Source organism: Pseudophryne corroboree, chromosome 7 (assembly GCF_028390025.1).
Source record: "Pseudophryne corroboree isolate aPseCor3 chromosome 7, aPseCor3.hap2, whole genome shotgun sequence".
Taxonomy (NCBI): Eukaryota; Metazoa; Chordata; class Amphibia; order Anura; family Myobatrachidae; genus Pseudophryne; species Pseudophryne corroboree.
In genome coordinates this window covers 488,300,049-488,320,586 of record NC_086450.1, presented here as the reverse complement: position 1 = coordinate 488,320,586, position 20,538 = coordinate 488,300,049, and the positions used below count along the sequence as shown (strand labels likewise).

General features: G+C 46.0%; 2 protein-coding genes across 2 annotated transcripts in view; one reads left to right on the top strand and one right to left on the bottom strand.

Moving 5' to 3' along the window:
- The window catches only part of LOC134945689 (uncharacterized), an 89,216-nt gene extending 71,410 nt beyond the window's left edge, over positions 1 to 17,806 (bottom strand). Inside the window, exon 1 of the mRNA XM_063935132.1 lies at positions 17,337 to 17,806. The gene's annotated coding sequence lies outside the window, so the exon portion shown is untranslated. The remainder of the gene's footprint in view (positions 1 to 17,336) is intronic.
- LOC134945691 (uncharacterized) overlaps positions 1 to 20,538 on the top strand; it is a 99,196-nt gene that overhangs the window by 6,213 nt on the left and 72,445 nt on the right. Inside the window, exon 2 of the mRNA XM_063935134.1 lies at positions 16,222 to 16,434. The gene's annotated coding sequence lies outside the window, so the exon portion shown is untranslated. The remainder of the gene's footprint in view (positions 1 to 16,221; positions 16,435 to 20,538) is intronic.

Here is a 20,538-nt window from a genome sequence, read left to right as displayed (position 1 = left end):
ATACAAAGAGGGATTCCTTTAAACTGGGACCTTCTATATTAACCAAACTTTCAGAAACTATCAAAGGGATCATGATCTATAAACTACATTAATTGTGAAAATATGTAACGAATGAGTCGCACGCTACGACTACATAAACTCTACCGTAAATACGCATACCGCGCCTGCGAGTGCACGCTATTGCGGGTATGCGCCTTCACGGGAGAGTGTACGCATGCGCAGCGCGGACCAGTGTGCGGTGCAAATATGGCAACGTGCATAGAGACATTTTTCTGACTTTGACAGTCCACCCTTTGGCAGTCAATAATAACTGCCACCTTCTAAAATATTTAAGGAGAAAAATGTAAGTCAGGGGTTAATTGATTTCCATGGTGGGGTAAGGAAGAAGAGAGGAGTAGGTGTGAAAAGGGTATGACCTAGTGAGAAAGTAGAAGCATGTGTGTATGAGTCCATGTTTGGAGGGTCATGTATCATCGTGCCGTACGTGTGGTAAATCAAGCTTCGAGGTATTGCGAAGTATACATTTGAATTCCTTCTTATCCTGTGGTACAGGTCTGTGGATGGGCTGTCAAACTCTACCGAGCTCATTTCGGCTGTGGTTGTAACAAAATGGGGATGCACATTTTAGTTGATGATACATGAATGGGGGAGGTATGTGGTTGCTGCTATCTGTGCCTGTATTCCCTATCGTCTATGTGTGTCGTTACCTGGGGGTTGTAGAGATGAAGATAAAGAACACTTACGAAAAATGCAATGATATTCTATGTCAGGGAAATGTACATCTGTTGTTGAAGTTGTGTTCGGTATCTGTTGAGAGTCGTCTTCTTTGCGCTGTATTGCTCCTTGGGCATGAGCAAATAGCTTTGTCTGAGCCATCAGATTTACAAAAAATGTTGGGCTAGCGTGAGTTTAAAAGTACTAGGGAAACTGGGGATCCATGGCAAAGTTCATCAAGTGTCCATATTTAAAGTTGTCAAATCTTCTTCTTTGGTCAATCCGTTGTCTGTATACATCTCGTCTCGTCAGCTTCCTCGTCCAAGGGGGTCTTTGTATCTGGGAGAAAAGCAGAAAAACAGGTGAAAGAAACGGACCGTATAATCGCATTTTCATCACATTCTGGTTTCTATCATTGGGTCATAAATCAAATCCAGGTTAATTACAGTTTCCTTGCTCCTCAAGCTCATCACTTTTGTACTTTGTTTGCACCTCATTAAAGCCTGCCCGCATCTAAATATCAATCCAATCGATATAATGACACCCAAGATACATAGTAGAAACTTTCCAACATCCATTATGACTCCTTGAGCCCAGTCTCCTAAACCGGAGAACCAATTTCGTGGGTTCAACCATGACACCCAACCAGTCAGCTCATTACCTACAGCAGCAAGGGTGAGATTGTGTTTTCGACGAAATTCCCACTTCAATTGGAGAATATCGTCCATCTTTTGGTCTATGACCTCTACCGGATCCTCGGTGCTATTTGTGATATACGTGCAACACTTTATGCCGTACTGTGTTGCCAATGTAACACAATATCCGCCTGTTACTGCTGTAAGATAATTAAGAACCATCCTATGCTGAACTAGTTCTGTTTTGTAAGCTTGAAGTTCTCTTCCAGTGTATCTAAACGTGTCATCATACATTTCAGTGATATTATCTAACAAATTGGCGAGTGCGGAAATGTATCTATAATTCATCACACCTCGAGCGGTACGAGTGAAATCTAACGCTACCAGAACCTGAATCCCGGTGGATTCATGGATAAGATCAGAGGCCGGATGCTCTAACCTTTCTGACAGTTGTCTTTTAACTCGGTGCTCGTAATGAGTGTGAGTATAAGGAGCTTGGGCACCACGGTGTATGTCCTTCATTTTGTCATGTGTAACAGTCATCACTTCAGGCAACACTTTTCCAATATAACACAATCCTTCAGAGTTTGGGGCAAGCCACTTGTACGCCTTTCTCCCGCATATGAAATATGCATCATCGGGGAGAACATAAGGGACGGAGAAGGACATGATCATGTTACAAACCTTCCAGGTGAAATCTCCTGACCCTAATTCTTCCATCTGCTTAATGCACGTATCAGTTTGTACGATATGTGCACAGTATCCTGGTGATACCTCTCCAACTTTAGTAATCCTATTTCCTAAGGTATATCGATACCGGAAAGATTTTCCTCTACTGGCTATGTGGCGTACGAGCTCTGTATCTGTAGGCATTCTATCTGCTCTGTGTGAAAAGGTCATGGTAAGGTTGCTCCATGACACTTCCCAATTTCCCGGCTTACGGGGATTGGAGATATTCAAACATAAGAGGGACCCATCCACATGGTATTGGTGGAGCTTCAAACTAGGAGGGCTGGAGATGTTAAACCTCCGGTCCACCGGTCTCCCACCACTTAGCTCAAGTACCTCCCCTAACGTTAAAGGAAATGGTACTAGCCCTGATTTGCTGTGACCCTGAGGTACTTGAGAGCATACCCAACAATCTGTTTGGTTTAACACGTTACCCACTAAGGAGTGATAGTCACTCAATGGATGCCGGTCCATATGGATATTAAAACTAGATTGGCATTTCTTTATGCATCCATCTTCAACCAGATTATCACAGAGCCTACAGATACAATTTTCTTCAGCTAACAATCCATCACAATTTCTTCTATCGGATCGTTTTCTGATACTCGCCTTTGCTTGTTGGTTTGGTTGATCTTGGAAAACTACGCCTCCATCATCATAATCGGAACCCATTCCAGAACCTCTTTCGACCTCTATGGTACTCTCGCTGGAACAGACTGCTCTGGTCAACATCATGGTTAACATCAAAATCCGGATCACAGTCTCTTGGGGCAAGTCCATCTTTGAGGAGGAAATAGAGAAGAATGAGAAGGGGGAAAAAGAAATTTTAAGGGAGAGGGGCTGGGAAGTGGAGAAAAACAATAAAAGGGAGAAGGGAGTCGACAACTGCTTTCGGTTTTCAAGGCTCAGGTGCCGCCTCAGTCCTCCTGGAACAGACACTCCAGTGATACAACCTCTACCGTCTGTTCCTTATCACGGGACTTCTCTGGATCAGCAACCTTTTTGCAGTGGGATGAATGGACCCAAGTCTCTCTCTCGGCAACCTTCAATGCTGTGGTGCTAGTCAATAAGACCTGGTATGGTCCTTCCCATCTATCAATAAGACAACCTGAGCGTAGAAAATTTCGTATCATTACATAATCCCCAGGTTCAATGTCATGACAATTACTATCTGGTAAATCAGGAATCACCAACTTCAGATTATCATTTTGATTCCTCAACTGTTTACTCATGTTAATCAAGTACTTTACAGTTACTTCATTGTTACATTTCAGATCATCCTGAGGGTTAATCATGACATGCGGTTGTCGACCAAACAAGATTTCAAAGGGAGACAGATTAAGGGGGGACCTGGGAGTGGTTCTGATGCTATACAAAACAATGGGTAAAGCTTCTGGCCACGTCAATCCTGTCTCTGTCATTACTTTACTCAATTTATTTTTAATAGTGCTGTTCACTCTTTCGACCTTCGCACTCGCCTGTGGACGGTACGGAGTGTGCAGCTTACTATCAATTCCCATCAACTTACACATTCCTTGAAAGACATCACCTGTAAAATGGGTACCCCTATCACTTTCAATGATTCTAGGGATACCATATCTACATACAAATTCCTGCACAATTTTCTTAGCTGTAAACATAGCGGTATTTGTGGCTGCTGGAAAAGCTTCGACCCAATTCGAGAAAACATCTATACAAACAAGTACATATTTCAAATTTCGACATGGGGGTAATTGAATGAAGTCAATTTGTATTACCTGGAAAGGGCCGCCGGCAGGTGGGATATGGGATGGTTCTGTAGGTATTGCTTTTCCAACATTCTTTCTCAGACAGGTAAGGCATGACATTGCTCTTTTACTCGCATGAGAGGAGAATCCTGGGGCGCACCAGTATGCTCTTACCAATTTGCACATCCCCTCCTTGCCTAGATGAGTCAGCCCGTGAGCTGCTTCAGCCAGACATGGAAGGTATGCCCTGGGGGCCACCGGTTTACCATGTCCATCCGTCCAGAGCCCTGAGGACTCCTGGCCATATCCCTTTGCCTTCCAGACTGCTCTTTCCTGTGTGGAACACAAATTCTGCATCTCACACAACTTCTGTGTGTTGATGGTATTAAATACCATCAGTTGTGTGGTGTCTGTCTGTATGGGGGTAGCAGCTGCAAGCTTTGCGGCTTCGTCTGCTCGGCTGTTACCAAGGGATACTGGGTCTTGGCTATATGTATGTGCTTTACATTTGATAACAGCCACTCTGTCGGGTTCCTGTATCGCTGTTAGAAGCCTTTTTATAAGACTGCATGCGCTATCGGTGTGTCAGCTGCCGTCATGAAATTTCTGAGCCGCCATAGGGCTCCGAAATCATGTACTACCCCGAAGGCGTATCTAGAATCGGTGTAGATATTGGCTGACTTACCCTTAGCCAATTCACATGCTCTGGTTAGGGCGACCAGTTCAGCAACCTGGGCTGAGTGAGGTGGGCCTAGCGGTTCCGCTTCTATGGTGCCTTGGTCATCTACGACTGCGTATCCAGTACACAAGTCTCCCGAGTCTGACTGTCTGTGACAACTACCGTCCGTGTAGAACGTGAGTTCTGCATCTTCCAGTGGATTGTCACTGATGTCAGGCCTTGCGGTAAAATTTTGGGTCAAATATTCCATACAATCATGTGTATCTTCCTTTGCATTAAATCCTCCTTCCCCATCACTCTCACCTTCCACCCTTTGTGTCTGACCAGGCACACCTGGGAGAAATGTTGCAGGGTTTAATGCACTGCATCTCCTTATGGTGATGTTTACTGGGGCCATTAATGCCAATTCCCATCTCGTAAACCTTGCTGATGAGACGTGTCTGGTTTGGGCAGAATTCAATAAGGCAGATACCGCATGCGGTGTATGGATTGTGAGGTTGTGGCCTAGCACGACATCTTCGCTTTTTGTCACTAGCAATGCTATCGCCGCAACGCTACGCAAGCATGTGGGGAGGGATCGCGCTACCGTATCTAGCTGAGCGCTGTAATATGCAACTGGCCTGCTGGCATCACCGTGTTTTTGTGTTAGTACACCTGCTGCGCACCCAGCACTTTCTGTTCCGTATAGTTCAAAGGGTTTCCCATAGTCTGGCATACCTAGTGCTGGTGCCTGCGTTAGGCATTGCTTGAGTCTCTCAAATGCTGTTTCAGATTCGTCTGTATGCGAAATCCGATCAGGTTTGTTTGAAGAGACCATTTCCTGCAAAGGTAGCGCCAATATGGAAAACCCTGGGATCCAATTACGGCAATACCCGCACATTCCTAAAAACGTTCTGATCTGTTGCTGGGTTTGTGGCAGTGTCATGTCTCTAATGGCTTGGATTCTATCAGCGGTCAGGTGTCTCAGTCCTTGTGTTAGACAGTGTCCCAAATATTTTACCTTAGTTTGGCATAATTGCAACTTGTCTTTGGAAACCTTGTGACCTGTGTCTGAAAGATGAAACAGGAGCTGTTTCGTATCCTTCAGGGATGCCTCCAATGAATCAGAACACAGTAGTAGATCATCCACGTACTGTATCAACACTGATCCACTCTCCGGTTGGAAAGACTGTAAACAATCATGCAAAGCTTGAGAAAATATACTTGGACTATCTATGAAACCTTGGGGTAATCGAGTCCACGTGTATTGGACTCCTGTGTATGTGAATGCAAACAAATATTGGCTGTCAGGGTGCAGAGGTACCGAAAAGAATGCGGAGCAGAGGTCAATAACAGTGAAAAATTTGGCAGTGGGAGGAATTTGCATTAGGATGACAGCTGGATTAGGCACTACGGGGAACTGACTCTCAACTATTTTGTTAATCCCCCTTAGATCCTGCACTAGCCTGTAACCCCTCCCCCCACTCTTTTTAACAGGGAAGATGGGACTATTTGCTGTGCTGGACGTTCTTACTAGAATGCCCTGTTGTAGCAAGCGCTCTATTACTGGGAAAACTCCTAACTCCACATCTGGCTTCAGAGGATACTGTGGGATTTTTGGAGCTATCCTACCATCTTTTACTTGTACAACTACTGGAGCTACGTTTGCCATTAATCCAGTGTCCTGTCCATCTTTTGTCCAAAGTGACTCTGGTATCTGAGATGTCATCTCTTCTACTTGGGATGGATTCCTATTTGTCATAATGGAATGTGACATTAATTTTGATGGGGAGTCTAACATGTCTCGTACTTCCTGAGCGTGATTCTCAGGGATGTCCAAGAATACACCTTCAGGAGTACAATAAATGACGCAACCCATTTTACATAGTAAGTCTCTTCCCAGGAGATTAGTTGGTGCCGATGCAGCCAGCAAAAAGGAATGCTTGGTATGCAAAGGCCCTATTGTAATCTCGGCTGGTTTGCTAACAGGGTAGTGCTGGACTACTCCTGTTACTCCCATGGCTGGAATTGTCCTACCAGTGGTTCTCATGCCCACTGTCGAATTTATCACTGACTTGGCCGCCCCTGTGTCTACAAGAAAGTTTAAAGTTTTTCCAGCTACATTGATTGCAATCTCTGGTTCACTTCCAAGGCTGGCAATCAACTTAACTGGCTGCAGATTACAGGTATGGCCACACCCCTATTGGGTATGCTGACCTCCCTGAATCCTGCTGGCAGCGACTACTTGTGAGGGAGTTAGCTGGGAACTACCAGAGGCATGCCAATCTCTGTTCGGGGGGTATCTTTTTGTTTCCCCTGTATGTGGCTCAAAACTCCGCCTCTGTGGACCCTGCTCCCAATGTCGTGTGTTGTGTTGTTGTCTAGGGGGTTGAAAAGATCTTTGTACATTCTTTGTTCTACATTCTCGTGCAAAGTGTCCCGGTCTGTTACAAGAAAAACATGTTATTACACTTGCCTTACCCACAGGATTCGGTGGTACGCACGCAGGCTGCCTTGTGGTCAGCGCCTGTATACTTACGGACATCAACTTATCACTTTGCGATTCCCTGTGCCTAGTGATGTTTCTGTCGTGATCATTAGCAGCCTCTCTCAATGTGGACACTGACAGACCTCGCCAACATGGCTGCGTGGTCTGTACCCTAGCTTTTAATGTTTCTTTCAAACCATCCATCAGTACAGATACTGCTACTTCTCGATGGTTTGGGTTGGTCTTAATGTCTTCTATACCAGTGTACTTTGCCATTTCTAATAGTGCCCGGTGAAAATATTCTGTTGCCGTTTCGGACTCCTTTTGCTTAATGGAGAATATCTTGTTCCATTTAACAACGGCTGGGAAATACTCCTTTAGCTGTAAATTTATCCTTTTTACATTATCCTTGTTGTACACGTCTGTAAGCGGTACATCTTTATCCAATGCACAGTCAGCTAAAAATTGAGTTGCGTCGACATTGGAAGGTAAACAAGCTCTTAGCAGTATCTGCCAATCCTTGTTGTTGGGTTCTACAGTGTTACCTAGATCCCTGATGTATTTTTGGCTAGCAACTAAGTCCTTTCTGGGGTCAGGAAATTCGGACACTATTGTTCTTAATTCCATTCTGGAAAATGGAGTGTACATGGCAATGTTCCTTATGGGAGTGGCTCCAGACACATCTGTTTTTCCATTGGGAACTGCTATTACCCTTACAGGAGCAATTCTAACAGCCTCTTCCTGTGTAGATTCTACAGCTTGTTGTGGTACAATTGTTTCAGTGTAGTGCATGGTGCCGTACTTACCCGTTGACACGACCTCACCTATCCCTCCGCTAGGGGCTTTCACTAATCTCGTGGGTGTCGCTGTGCCTACTGTGGTCTCTGCTATGGTGGCTGCAAGAGAGAGAGCTGAAATTGTTGCTGAATCGTCTTCTTGATCACACTCCTGAGGAAGGTTCAAAACAGGGTACATCTTGCACGGGTTAATACTTGCATGAGTTATTTGGTTAACATCATTAACATTTACAGGGTTACTAAGAGTTTGTGTTTTACAACCCAGTGCGTTTCTCTCCGCAATCAACTTCTCTCCTGCAATGTATGGTGGAGGAGGAGCTGTGGCTATCAGCTTCCTGACTGCCCCAGATCCTGCCGCCAGAGCCAAACCTCTCTGTATCTCACCTTCCTGGTGCCATAACTGTAAATAATCATGATGTTGAATTCGTCTCTTTGTTGATTTTACGAGACATATCCTCCTCCTTAAATTTTGTAACACTTCTGGACTAAAGCTACCTATTCTTGGGAATTTGTCCCTGTCTTGTACAGTCATTCTCTCCCATTCATCACATAAAGATTCGGTGTGACTTCCATATTTTTCACACATTACATATCGTGCCGACCCAACTGGTCGGTTCACAGAATCAACCTGAACCAGGGTTGATCGCCCCCTACCTGAGCAACTGGCCCCCATAGTCTGCAGGTGTTGCTTAGTCCTCCTTGGATTTCTGTATCAAGGTTTTCAGCAAGCCTTTACAGACAACCAAATTACTCCACAGTAGGCCGGCGGTGGCGGTTTACCGAGTACCCCACTCACTCGCCCACCTCGACCAATACGACCTGATCACACCGACGTGGTGCTGGCGTACTCGATACAGGGCCCTACCAAAAACCTTCTGTTTACTGGAACATATGAGGGTTACCCGCAGGACACTTACTCTTTCCAGTAAAGGTGGGGTTGTTAGATAGTTCCTGAGTGACCAGCGAACTTCCCTTTAAAAATAAAAAATTACACAAATCACGTCAGAATGTACAAATAGCGTTTGTGACCACTTTACTCTAATGGTATTAGGTCAGATTACTAACTACTGCACACAATTACGTGCGGTCCAATCGTTCAGTACATAAGCACTACCTGTTATGTACTGAGAGATTTAATGGAATCGATGTTTCCGGCCGCGATTCCTTCAGCATGAGCTTGTATGGCCTATATGGGTTCTGCACCAACGCCCCCAGGGGTTGTGCCACTGGACTTTTATAGCGGACCTTTTACCTTACGACCTCCTGGTCTTGTTACCTTATGACCTCCTGGTCTTGTTACCTTATGGTCCGCTATACTCTAATGCTCAAATATTATTTAACCAGGGATGCCTCCCTAGCCACCGTATATGTCACTTACACGTATGTCCCTTGACGAGTACCCGGCTTTCCTTTTGGTTCCACCTTAAAGTTGTATAAACTTATGTATACAAAACCACACTCACTCAACACATGTACACTTTGTTTCTATATCTATTTCTGCGCAGAAATTGTCTTCAGTCCAACAGTGTTACCAATTAGGAGCAGGATCTGTTAAACTAAATTTCAGATTTTTCCAAAAATAGATTTGCGTTATTTACCGCGTCGCGTTATCTACCGCTGTGCGTTACTTATCGCCTTTGCGCTAATTATCGCTTTGCGCTAAGATCCAACTTTTTGTGTCTTGAGCTACGTGGGCGTAACCGGACGCTACGTTGCGTAGTGAACGCTGCGTGCGTCTGCCTTTGGATTGCGTACGCTAGTCTTTGTTAGCGACACGTGTACGCAATGCAAAGATCCACCGTAACACAATATATACTTTTATCAATGTAAATGATCCCTGATCATCTACCGCAATCCACACTGACTGCCTTGTCTCCTAGACAGACCGTGTGTTGTTCTATACTTTAACTATTACCTCTACTAACAGCAAATCTCTTTTTAGCACTTTCTATCAACTATAAAAATTGGCAAACAGGAATAGTGATATACGAAATTGAAAAAGAAATGCAGATAAATGTATGCGTGCGTGTATACGCAAGACAGAAGAGAAATAAAACAGTTTTAAAAGACACAAGCGTTTTGTTCTTACTTCCGGTTCCCGGATTCCTTCAGCACTCTTTATCTAAGCGAAGCAGACGCTTATCCCGTCAGCAACTGCGAGACAATCTCCCACCCTTTGCTGAGGGATAATGTCTGCTGATCTACCTAGTGCAGATATGAGAAGGATCGGACGAGTCCCCAATTGACAATGTTAAATTCCTTTGTCGTATAAACAACCCTTTATGAAGTCTAAGAACACTGTACGCTGTTTACTTAAGAAGTACTGTAATGGTACGCTATTTGCGTAACGATCGCTCAGCAGTAAGCGAGACGCTCAAGCGTCACGTTCGCTCACGGCCCAGTGATCACAGGACACGTTATTGGCTATGACTAGAGTAATGATTCGCTATGGCGTAGCTTACGCTCGAGACCACGAGGAGGTCACCAGCGGTGCAGACGCTCACAATGCTATACCTTTATGTCTAAACCTTATACCAATGAAATACACAGAATACCTTAATGTGAATACAGGGTGTACGTGCAACCTTGTGTAACCTGACTAACTACAAAGCTGCTTGAGCGTCACCGACGCTCAAGTGAACACTTAATACTATAGAAAATACACAGATACTGGTTTAGGGTCCGAAGCCTATTAACTGTATTATATCTAATATACTTGTAAAAAGGGGATAACAGTACAAATGATACACTACAATATAACAAAGACTTCCTAACCACAGAACTAAACAATAAATACAAAAAGACAATACTACACTGACCTAAATGCAATACAATACAATGCTATAATACTATGAGAGATATAAGAGAAAAGAGGAGAGAGAGAGAGACGGAGAGAGATGAGAGAAATTGGCTCACAGAAAGACAATGATTACGGAGAGAAAACTTACGCACAAAGGGTATGATCGCATGCGCCTCGATATCCAGCTCCCGGCTATCAGCAGATAACCGTTGATGAGAGAGTGAAGTTGGATATGGTCGGCCTGCCTATTTATGCCCCACACACAATGCAATCTCATAGTCCCTACAATCCCATTGTCCATTGGCCGAAGGAATTCGGCCCTGCATCATAACAAAAGGTCATAGGGTGATTCATACAGGTGGGCTGTGACGATTTCCAACAGCTCAGGTGGGTGGGAAACTGGGTTTCCCGCCGCATACCTGAGTATGTGTAAATAATCGAAATGGACATAAACTTCTTATGTCCATAACTATTCGCACGAGCGATTAATACGCTCCAAACCAACACCGGAATATTACTAATTAAATACTCTTCTGATGGGTACCAAACACTGCTGTATGATTCCTGTCAGACCCTTCGTACAATACAAAGAGGGATTCCTTTAAACTGGGACCTTCTATATTAACCAAACTTTCAGAAACTATCAAAGGGATCATGATCTATAAACTACATTAATTGTGAAAATATGTAACGAATGAGTCGCACGCTACGACTACATAAACTCTACCGTAAATACGCATACCGCGCCTGCGAGTGCACGCTATTGCGGGTATGCGCCTTCACGGGAGAGTGTACGCATGCGCAGCGCGGACCAGTGTGCGGTGCAAATATGGCAACGTGCATAGAGACATTTTTCTGACTTTGACAGTATATATTTTTTTTATTTAATTTTTTCTTTCAGCGTCATGACCACGCCCCCATTCGAAGCCACACCCCTATATTTTGCCCGGGGCGCCACAAGACCTAGAACCAGCCCTGACTGAAGTAGGCTGCCCGAATGGCTGAGCGGCAGGCTGCTTCATTCACACATGATTGTGGCTGTGCGGTTGCCGACACACACACACACACACACGTCACCACTTAAGCGACCCTTTCCAGCCGTGTCTGTTTCCTGGAACCTCCACTGCCTCTGGCTTGTTCACTGACCCGTCCGCACTGGCAATCTCTGGTGAGGGAAACAGGCTCAGGTACCGCAGTATTGGGGCCAGACATACAGTGCAGCTTGTTGCTGTCTCTTGATGCACAGCACCGTCTCCTCTCCAGCCTCTTCTCTGTCTCCCGCTGCAGCCTAACGGTCTCTCCGCTCTCTCCCTTTTATATCCTCCGTCCTCGCGGCTCTCTTTCCCGCTCACCCCACGAGCTTTTTGTACCCCCTGCAGAGCGCCTTGATCCATACTTGCCTACCTGACCCTCTCCATGAGGGAGAAAATGCTCTGTTCCTGGACTTTCCTGGTAATGTATGATTGCCATCACCTGTGGTGAGCTGGGTAATTGATAAGAAAGGTGTTTCACCACAGGTGATGGCAATCATACATTACCAGGAAAGTCCAGGAACAGAGCATTTTCTCCCTCATGGAGAGGGTCAGGTAGGCAAGTCTGCCTTGATCCAGAATAACAGCTCAGCCTGTGGGGCCACACGCCCTTTTACTCCTAGTCCAGTAACTGCTCTGCCTGTCTCATTTACCTTCCATGAGGGGTCATAGCCGACAGTCTCTTTCCCTCTGTGAGGGCTACATGAATTATATTCTAACTAGGTGATTCATCGCGCCCTACGGGCGCTCTTCACACCATCGTAAGGGGCTACGCCCCGGTAAACTCGACAGAAAAGTGAAGGAGTAGAATAGTAGATGGTGAAGTTGTGGTGGAATGGTTGGTTTGTTTGTGGGTAGATGTATGTTGCCTGTGGAATAGAGTGGGGGTGAGTGTGTAGCTCTGTATGTATTGTTGTAGTGGTGAGAGGTTGGGGGTAGTGTTATGATTTACAAAGTAGGTTGAACAGCAGTAGGGTCTTAGTAGTAATGATTTGTTGGTGAGGGGTGTTGTGATTGGGTGTGTGTAGGGTATGCTAAGTAGTGGATGTTGTTGAGTGGTGGTAGGGTGTGTGAAGTAGAAAGTGTGGAGTGTGCGTTGAAATATGTCTGTAGTGCATGTGTGTGTTTGTAGGCGAAAGGGGTAGTGTTGTTGGGTAGTAAGAAGAATTGTTGAGGGTCATAGTGTGTATGTGGTAGGTGTTGATTGTATTGCATGGTGGATTGTGGTGGGTGGTGAAGGAACAATGTGTGGAGTGTTGTTTGTTGTGCAAGGGGTACATGGATTGTGGTTGGTGTATGAAATGTGGTGTGTTTTGTGCCGTTAGGTGAGTGAGTGTGGATGTGGTGTGGTGAGTGTATAAATTGGTGTAGGGGTGAGGGCTGGGTGAGGTTGTAGGTGTATGTGTGTGTTATAGGATGAGTTTGTTGGAAGGTGGCATGGCTGTGTGTGTTATGTTTAGTGAGCTTTGTGTAGGGTATTGTGGTGTGTGTGTGTGTGGAAGGTTGAGTGACTGCGGGGGCAGAAAGATGAATTGGCATGTTATTGCTTGTGTGTGGAACGGGTCCATTGTGGGCAGATTGTTGTGTTAATGGGTTGACGGAATGCATGGGCAGTGTAGACAGGGAGGTGGGTGTGGAGTGTGGTGGTGTGCAGGATTGTGGAGTGTCTGGAAGGTACTGTAGGTGTTGGCGTGTAATTGTCGATGGGTAAGTGGTTGTGTCTAGACGGTTAATGTAACACTGTTGGGTAGTGCTGTATGGTGTTTGCATAGTATACCCAGCGTCCCCACTATGGCGGGCCAGAGAAGGGTAAGATAGTGGTATGCAAACCCCCCCACCATGTGTTGGTTAGCAGGTGTGGTGCGGACACACAGTGATGTAATGACGGGGTGCACAGTTAAGGTTCCAGGGCTCCCCACTACCCCAGCACAAAGTGTATGGTAGAGGGAACGGATTTACACACTGTACCGGGAGGTCCCATCAGCACAATGTCGTGACCCTGTGCACGTCCACATAACCGTGACCGGCAGCTGTGTGGGTGGGGGAGAGTGGGCTGTTGCCAGTGTTGTCAATGTGTCAGGGATGGCAGCAGTATCCTGGCGCACCCCCACCCTGGCAAAAGGCACACATAAACAGATAGGCAGGCCCCCCCCCATAATATAAGGCATCCCGCTCCCCCAATATGAGTAATCCTCCCCCCTTTAGAAAGCATTTCACTCCCCCCCCTTCCAGCACAATAGCAGCGATGAAGTTACTCCCCCCCCCCCCCCCTTCAACCCACCCCACCAATATCAGCCTTACTTCTAAGGTGGGGAAGGGAGGGGGGGGGGTGCTGGCTCCTATATAGAGCAGATATACTGTTGTGTGGCTGATGGTGGTGGGGGTGGATGGGGAGGGTGGATTGTGGTGGGTGAAAGCATTCCACTTCCCCCCCTTCCAGCACAATAACAGGCATGAAGTTATAAACCCCACCCCCCCCCAAACAATATTAGCCTTACTCCCAAGGTGGGGGGAGGGGGTGCGCTACAGGTGGTTGGGGGTGGGGGTGCAGGGGTGGATTAGTGCTGGGTGATGGTGGAGTGACAGATGGCGGGCGCAGGCAGAGCGGTATGGGAGGCGCAGGTAGCAGGCAGACCGCTGCGGGTGATGGAGGTGCCGCTGGCTTGGTAGTGAGGGAGGCTTGCACTGCGGTGTGTGGCGCCTCCGTGAGACAGGGTGAGCGCTCTGTGCGGTCCTGTACGGCACCTCCGTGAGCTGTGGGTGACGGGGCTGCTGAAGGGCGGTGGAAGTGAGGGAGCCAGATGGTAGGGGGGGGCTAGCGCCGGACTTGGTAGCGGGTGTGTGTGGCGCCGTGGTGGGTAAGGTGGGTGTAGTAGGTGGTGGTGGGTGTTTGCAGAGGAGGGGTGGTGAGGGTGTGTGGGTCTCCTTGCTTACCTGCCAGTGTGGGCCGTCAGTGAGAATGGTGTGTCTGCCTGGTGGTCCCTTCTGCTATGGTGTGTCATGTGGTGTGCTGACACAGACAGGGCAGGGTCTGTGACTCCACCCAGCGTTAGAAGTGCAGCCACAGAGTCACAGGGCTAATATATAGGAGATAATATATGCCACTAAGTGGAGTGTCTTTGTAATGTAACCCACGCAACGTTAGTATTAATCGCTAAAACAGTCGCCTAACACACATATACATATATATCCATACTGTATAATCTCTCTAACACTACAGAGTGGCCACACCTCCACCATTTGGCCACACACCCCAGTACCTGGGCTCATCCTTGCTCTTGACTGCCCTGGTGGCAGCAGTTGCAGCAAACACCCCCTCTCAGCAAGCCATGTCCTGAGCACCTGCCCGTGACCATCGTCTTTCTCACCGAAAAGATGCATCTTATTTACATAAATAAAAGACCTGGGGTGACAAAACCACATTGCTCGATTGCGCTGACCAATATGATGTGCGTCATTTGTACATCTGTGCGTAACTGCGTCTGAATCTGCATATGAAGTGCAGTGGGCGAGTGTTTTTCTCACACCAGGTACTCGTTGTGCTTCTGAGACTTTGGGGTCTATTTACTAAAGCCTTGGATGGAGATAAAGTGGACGGAGGTAAAGTACCGGCCAATCACCTCCTAACTGCCATGTCTCAGGCTGGGTTTATCGCCATCCAAGGCTTAGTAAATAGACCCCTTTGTATGTAAATCTAATTCCTGTGTGGTTAAAGTCACAGCCCTGCGTCTCCAGTACACTGCGAGGGGTGTGTGCTCGGTCTGTGATGTGAAGAAGACAATTGTAAGAAAACTATGGGACCCCTCCAACAGGCCCGGGCATGGGTAAATAGTACCCCATCCCCCTCCCCCCTCTCGGCACCACTGCTTGTGCCTCCCAGCACCCACTGATCCTCCCAGCAGCCCCCTCCACAGTCAGAAGATGAAGGGGAGACCACCGGGAGCCATGGAGACCACCAGAAACCTCCGGACAGGTGCGTATCAGTTTTGGGGTTTTAGTTACGTGCCATGGGATTTTCAGTCCTGAAAACCCAGCGACCACTTTTTTTAATTGGATACTGCGGGTATCAAGAGCGCACACACCCATGGTAATCCAAAATTGGGCGCGAGGTATTTAAGTTTTTTTTACCTCGCTAAACCTCGCTCCCAATTGAACCTGCCCCGTAGAGTTTTCCATACATTGTAAGTCACTTGATATCTTGTTTCACAAACATTTGAAGGAACTCACCGCCTCAGAGATTATACTATTAAAGCTACCGGCTGCTAGGGCCCTTTATATAAGATATAACCGGTGTAGCTGCGTGCTGTGTTTACAGGGTGACTTTTTTTGGCAATATAGCTATATCAGCACCTTGATAAACAGTATCTCGGATCAGTGGGTTCATGTTGGGTGTTATAAAATAGCTGGCAGAGTAACAAGGTCATTATTGTATCATTTATCTTTCATTGATTAGCTGGCACTGATACACCGGGAGGGATTATATATAAATGATATATATAGATATATATGTGATAATCCGAATGAATAAACTGAATTATTTTAATAGTTTATTGATCGTGTTAGGTGATAAGGTAAGTATAATCTTCTTTTAAGGTGTTTCTGTATAAAGTCTAATGTTAATGATCTCTTTGTTTATTTCCAGTACTCCAGTTCCCCGGAATCTACGTGGATCCTAATACAATCTGTACTATGAAATAAATTTCTCAATTCAACTACATGAGATTTAACTGAAGAAGGAAAGTGATTTAACAATAAAATATATCAGACCACTTACTCTATTGGAAGGCATCTAATACCAAACAATTTTATTTAACTGGATTCTTCGATGGTTGTCGCTATTAATTCCTAAACAAAGGTTAGTATTTTCAACAGAATATTCAAACAGGCATACCATAGAAAAATTACATTTGCATCAACACATATAATTTTGCTTATACTTCTACAATGACCCTCCCACAAGAATGTAATTTATTGTCCTGTTAACCCCTGTTTAGTTTACAGTTCAGCTGAATTTCGTACGTTGGTGCACATTGGTTAACTAGTCAATGGTTTTCCTTTTACTTTAGGAAAAATTGCAAATAAAGCTGTAATATATCACCTCTGGGCAAGAGTTATTTTTACTTTTGTTTTGTAATCCTTTCCAAGAAATAGCTGGTACAATGTGTCTTGTACTAAAGGAACTTTCCCTTTCAATTGGTAACAATATCCTATTCTTACTGTATCTTCCTGTCGACTAGGTCTGAATTACCATCGGGAATAGCAGACTGCAGTTTAGCTATACTTTCTTTTGTTTTACTGCCGGTTAACCACTGCAGTTATATATCACCTCAGGTAACGGCGAGGACGTATATCAGTGTAGACTGCTGTAACAACGATTGAGACACTTATAACACTCTGCAGACTGACAGGCTGTTGGCTGGGAGAAGCATTTAGAGGGGAAGAATTATCAATTCAGCTGTTGCTCCTATCTTTTTATTTATATGCACCGTTAAGTCCTGATGGAATTTATTATAGCGGTGTCTCTCCTTTCTGCACTGTGCTGGTATGAGCTTTTAGTAGTTAATAGTCTGTGGCTAATTAAAACAATGTAAGGACCTATCTAAACAGTCTCTTCTTAATTGCCACTGCGTTTAACTTTTAATGACCTGACATATCCTTCCCATGTATGAGGTTATGCCTCCACCTCCTGCCGTCCTACTGACTGCTTCTACGGGCTGCCACTATAATATCTCCCTTGTCACACGGCCCGTCACTCACTCTGTGTCTGTCTCCCTCATGGGCCAACGCGATCCTCGGCATGTGCATACCGCTCGACCCCGCGGCTCTCCACTCCGCCCGACTCCGGCTCAGTCTCCGCCCGGGGTGATCGTGACTCAATCAGGGAAAGCGGTAAGTATTGTTCATGAGTCAGTCCTCTTCGGCTCCGCACTCAGGACCCGGTGATTGTCTCCGTCTCTCCCGCTGCAGACGCGCCGTCACTCTCGTCACCTCTTCTCCTCACAGCCTCCTCTGCGCTCGAGACTCTCCTCCTTTTATCTCCCTCAACTCAGGTACCCGTATCTGTCCCGCCAGCGGCACGGGACAAAACCAGTCTCCTCTGCACAGTCTCTGCTAGGTCCTAGTGACCCACATATTCCCCAATTAGGCACACAGTAAAGACCATACTCCCAATCCACGGGGCTATAGTGACCCTGAGTTCGGTTAATAATCCCCAGTGATACCCTTCTGAATTAAATCAGTCCAGTCTCTAGTCCTGGGTATCACATATATATATAGACGCTTTCACTTTCTGTCTCATATTAGACTTCTGAGAACAGTGACACAAATTCTGGGAAAGAGCTGATCACCCTTTATGTTCTCATCTGTGCATCTGCTAGTATGGAAATGTTACTGTACATGCATTGGGGCTGAGGCTGGGTGGATTTATGCCAGTGCACATACTGTATGCAGGCTCCTAGGAGCATATTTACTAAAGTGGGGATTTACAAAAGTGGAGATGTTGCATTTAGCAACCAATCACATTTTACTTATCACGTGTCTATAAGATCATAGCTAGAATCAGATTGGTTGCTATGGGCAACTTCTCCACTTTTGTAAACCCACATGTTTATTCCCAAATTCAAACGGAGGATTTTATCCATGGGCGTGAGTGTAATTTATATAAGCCTGACGTAAGATGGGCACATACAGTATACTATGGGTGCCCGTCTGCCCACATACTGGGATTTTTGTCAGTTTACATATGCACACAACTGAGTTTTTACTTTCTCATTTAATTAATAACATTCAAATTAATTATTGGCATTTATATTGTTCAATATTTAATGACCATTTCCTGGTTTCGTCCTCCACTAATTGCTCCCGAAATACCTCTTGGGGGACATATTTTTCTGTACATACAGATGAAAGCCCAATCCACCTGATTACACACAGGGCCTTACCAATGGTGCCCATACATTGTGAGATGATCGGTGCTAACCTTCAATTTTGACCGCATCTGTGAGAGAAATTGAATGGTTGTATGCACATTTTAGGTACCTTTCGACGTGTCGAATCTCGCGTCTCAAGATAGTATGTGCTGCACTTAATATTTATCGAATCGCAGTGCGATCACATGTGTTGGTGTTAGACGTGCGTCTGGTTTCCGTCGTTAGTTCACAGAGAATTAGAGAATTTCTTGAGGTACTGTGTCCCCGGGACCAAATACCATCTAGGTTCTACTTCTCTAGGCAGGTGATACCGAGAATGTACACAGACGTCAGAAAAAGACTCACCAGTGTCCTAAAGAATGCAGTTGTACCCAGTGTTCACTTAACCACGGACATGTGGACAAGTGGAGCAGGGCAGACTCAGGACTATATGACTGTGACAGCCCACTGGGTAGATGTATTGCCTCCCACAGCAAGAACAGCAGCGGCGGTACCAGTAGCAGCATCTCGCAAACGCCAACTCGTTCCTAGGCAGGCTACGCTTTGTATCACCGCTTTCCAGAAGAGGCACACAGCTGACAACCTCTTACGGCAACTGAGGAAGATCATCGCAGAATGGCTTACCCCAATTGGACTCTCCTGGGGATTTGTGACATCGGACAACGCCACCAATATTGTGCGTGCATTACATGTGGGCAAATTCCAGCACATCCCATGTTTTGCACATACATTGAATTTGGTGGTGCAGAATTTTTTTTTAAATGACAGGGGCGTGCAAGAGATGCTGTCGGTGGCCCGAAGAATTGCGGGCCACCTTCGGCATTCAGCCACCGCGTACAGAAGACTGGAGCACCACCAAACACTCCTGAACCTGCCCTGCCATCATCTGAAGCAAGAGGTGGTAACAAGGTGGAATTCAACCCTCTATATGCTTCAGAGGATGGAGGAGCAGCAAAAGGCCATTCAAGCCTATACAGCTACCTACGATATAGGAAAAGGAGGGGGAATGCACCTGACTCAAGTGCAGTGGAGAATGATTTCAACATTGTGCAAGGTTCTGCAACCCTTTCAACTTGCCACACGTGAAGTCAGTTCAGACACTGCCAGCCTGAGTCAGGTCATTCCCCTCATCAGGCTTTTGCAGAAGAAGCTGGGGACATTGAAGGAGGAGCTAAAACAGAGCGATTCCGCTAGGCATGTGGGACTTGTGGATGGAGCCCTTAATTCGCTTAACCAGGATTCACGTGTGGTCAATCTGTTAAAATCAGAGCACTACATTTTGGCCACCGAGCTCAATCCTAGGTTTAAAGCCTACATTGTATCTCTCTTTCTGGCAGACACAAGTCTGCAGAGGTACAAATACCTGCTGGTGAGATACTTGTCAAGTCAAGTGGAACGTGACCCGCCAAAAGCTCCTCCTTCATTTTCTCACGCCACTGGAGCTTCCAGGAAAAGGATAACATTTCCAAAACCACCCGCTGGCGGTGATGCAGGGCAGACAGGAGCGAAAGCTGACATCTGGTCCAGACTGAAGGACCTGCCAACAATTACTGACATGTCGTCTACTGTCACTGCATATGATTCTGTCACCATTGAAAGAATGGTGGAGGATTATATGAGTGACCGCATCCAAGTAGGCACGTCAGACAGTCCGTACGTATACTGGCAGGAAAAAGAGGCAATTTAGAGGCCCTTGCAGAAACTGGCTTTATTTTACCTAAGTTGCCCCTCCTCCAGTGTGTACTCCGAAAGAGTGTTTAGTGCAGCCGGTAACCTTGTCAGCGATCGGCGTACAAGGTTACTTCCAGAAAATGTGGAGAAGATGATGTTCATCAAAATGAATTTTCTCTTACGTCCTAGAGGATGCTGGGGACTCCGTAAGGACCATGGGGTATAGACGGGCTCCGCAGGAGATAGGGCACCTAAAAGAACTTTGACTATGGGTGTGCACTGGCTCCTCCCTCTATGCCCCTCCTCCAGACCTCAGTTAGATTCTGTGCCCAGAGGAAAAAGGGTACAAAGCAGTGAGC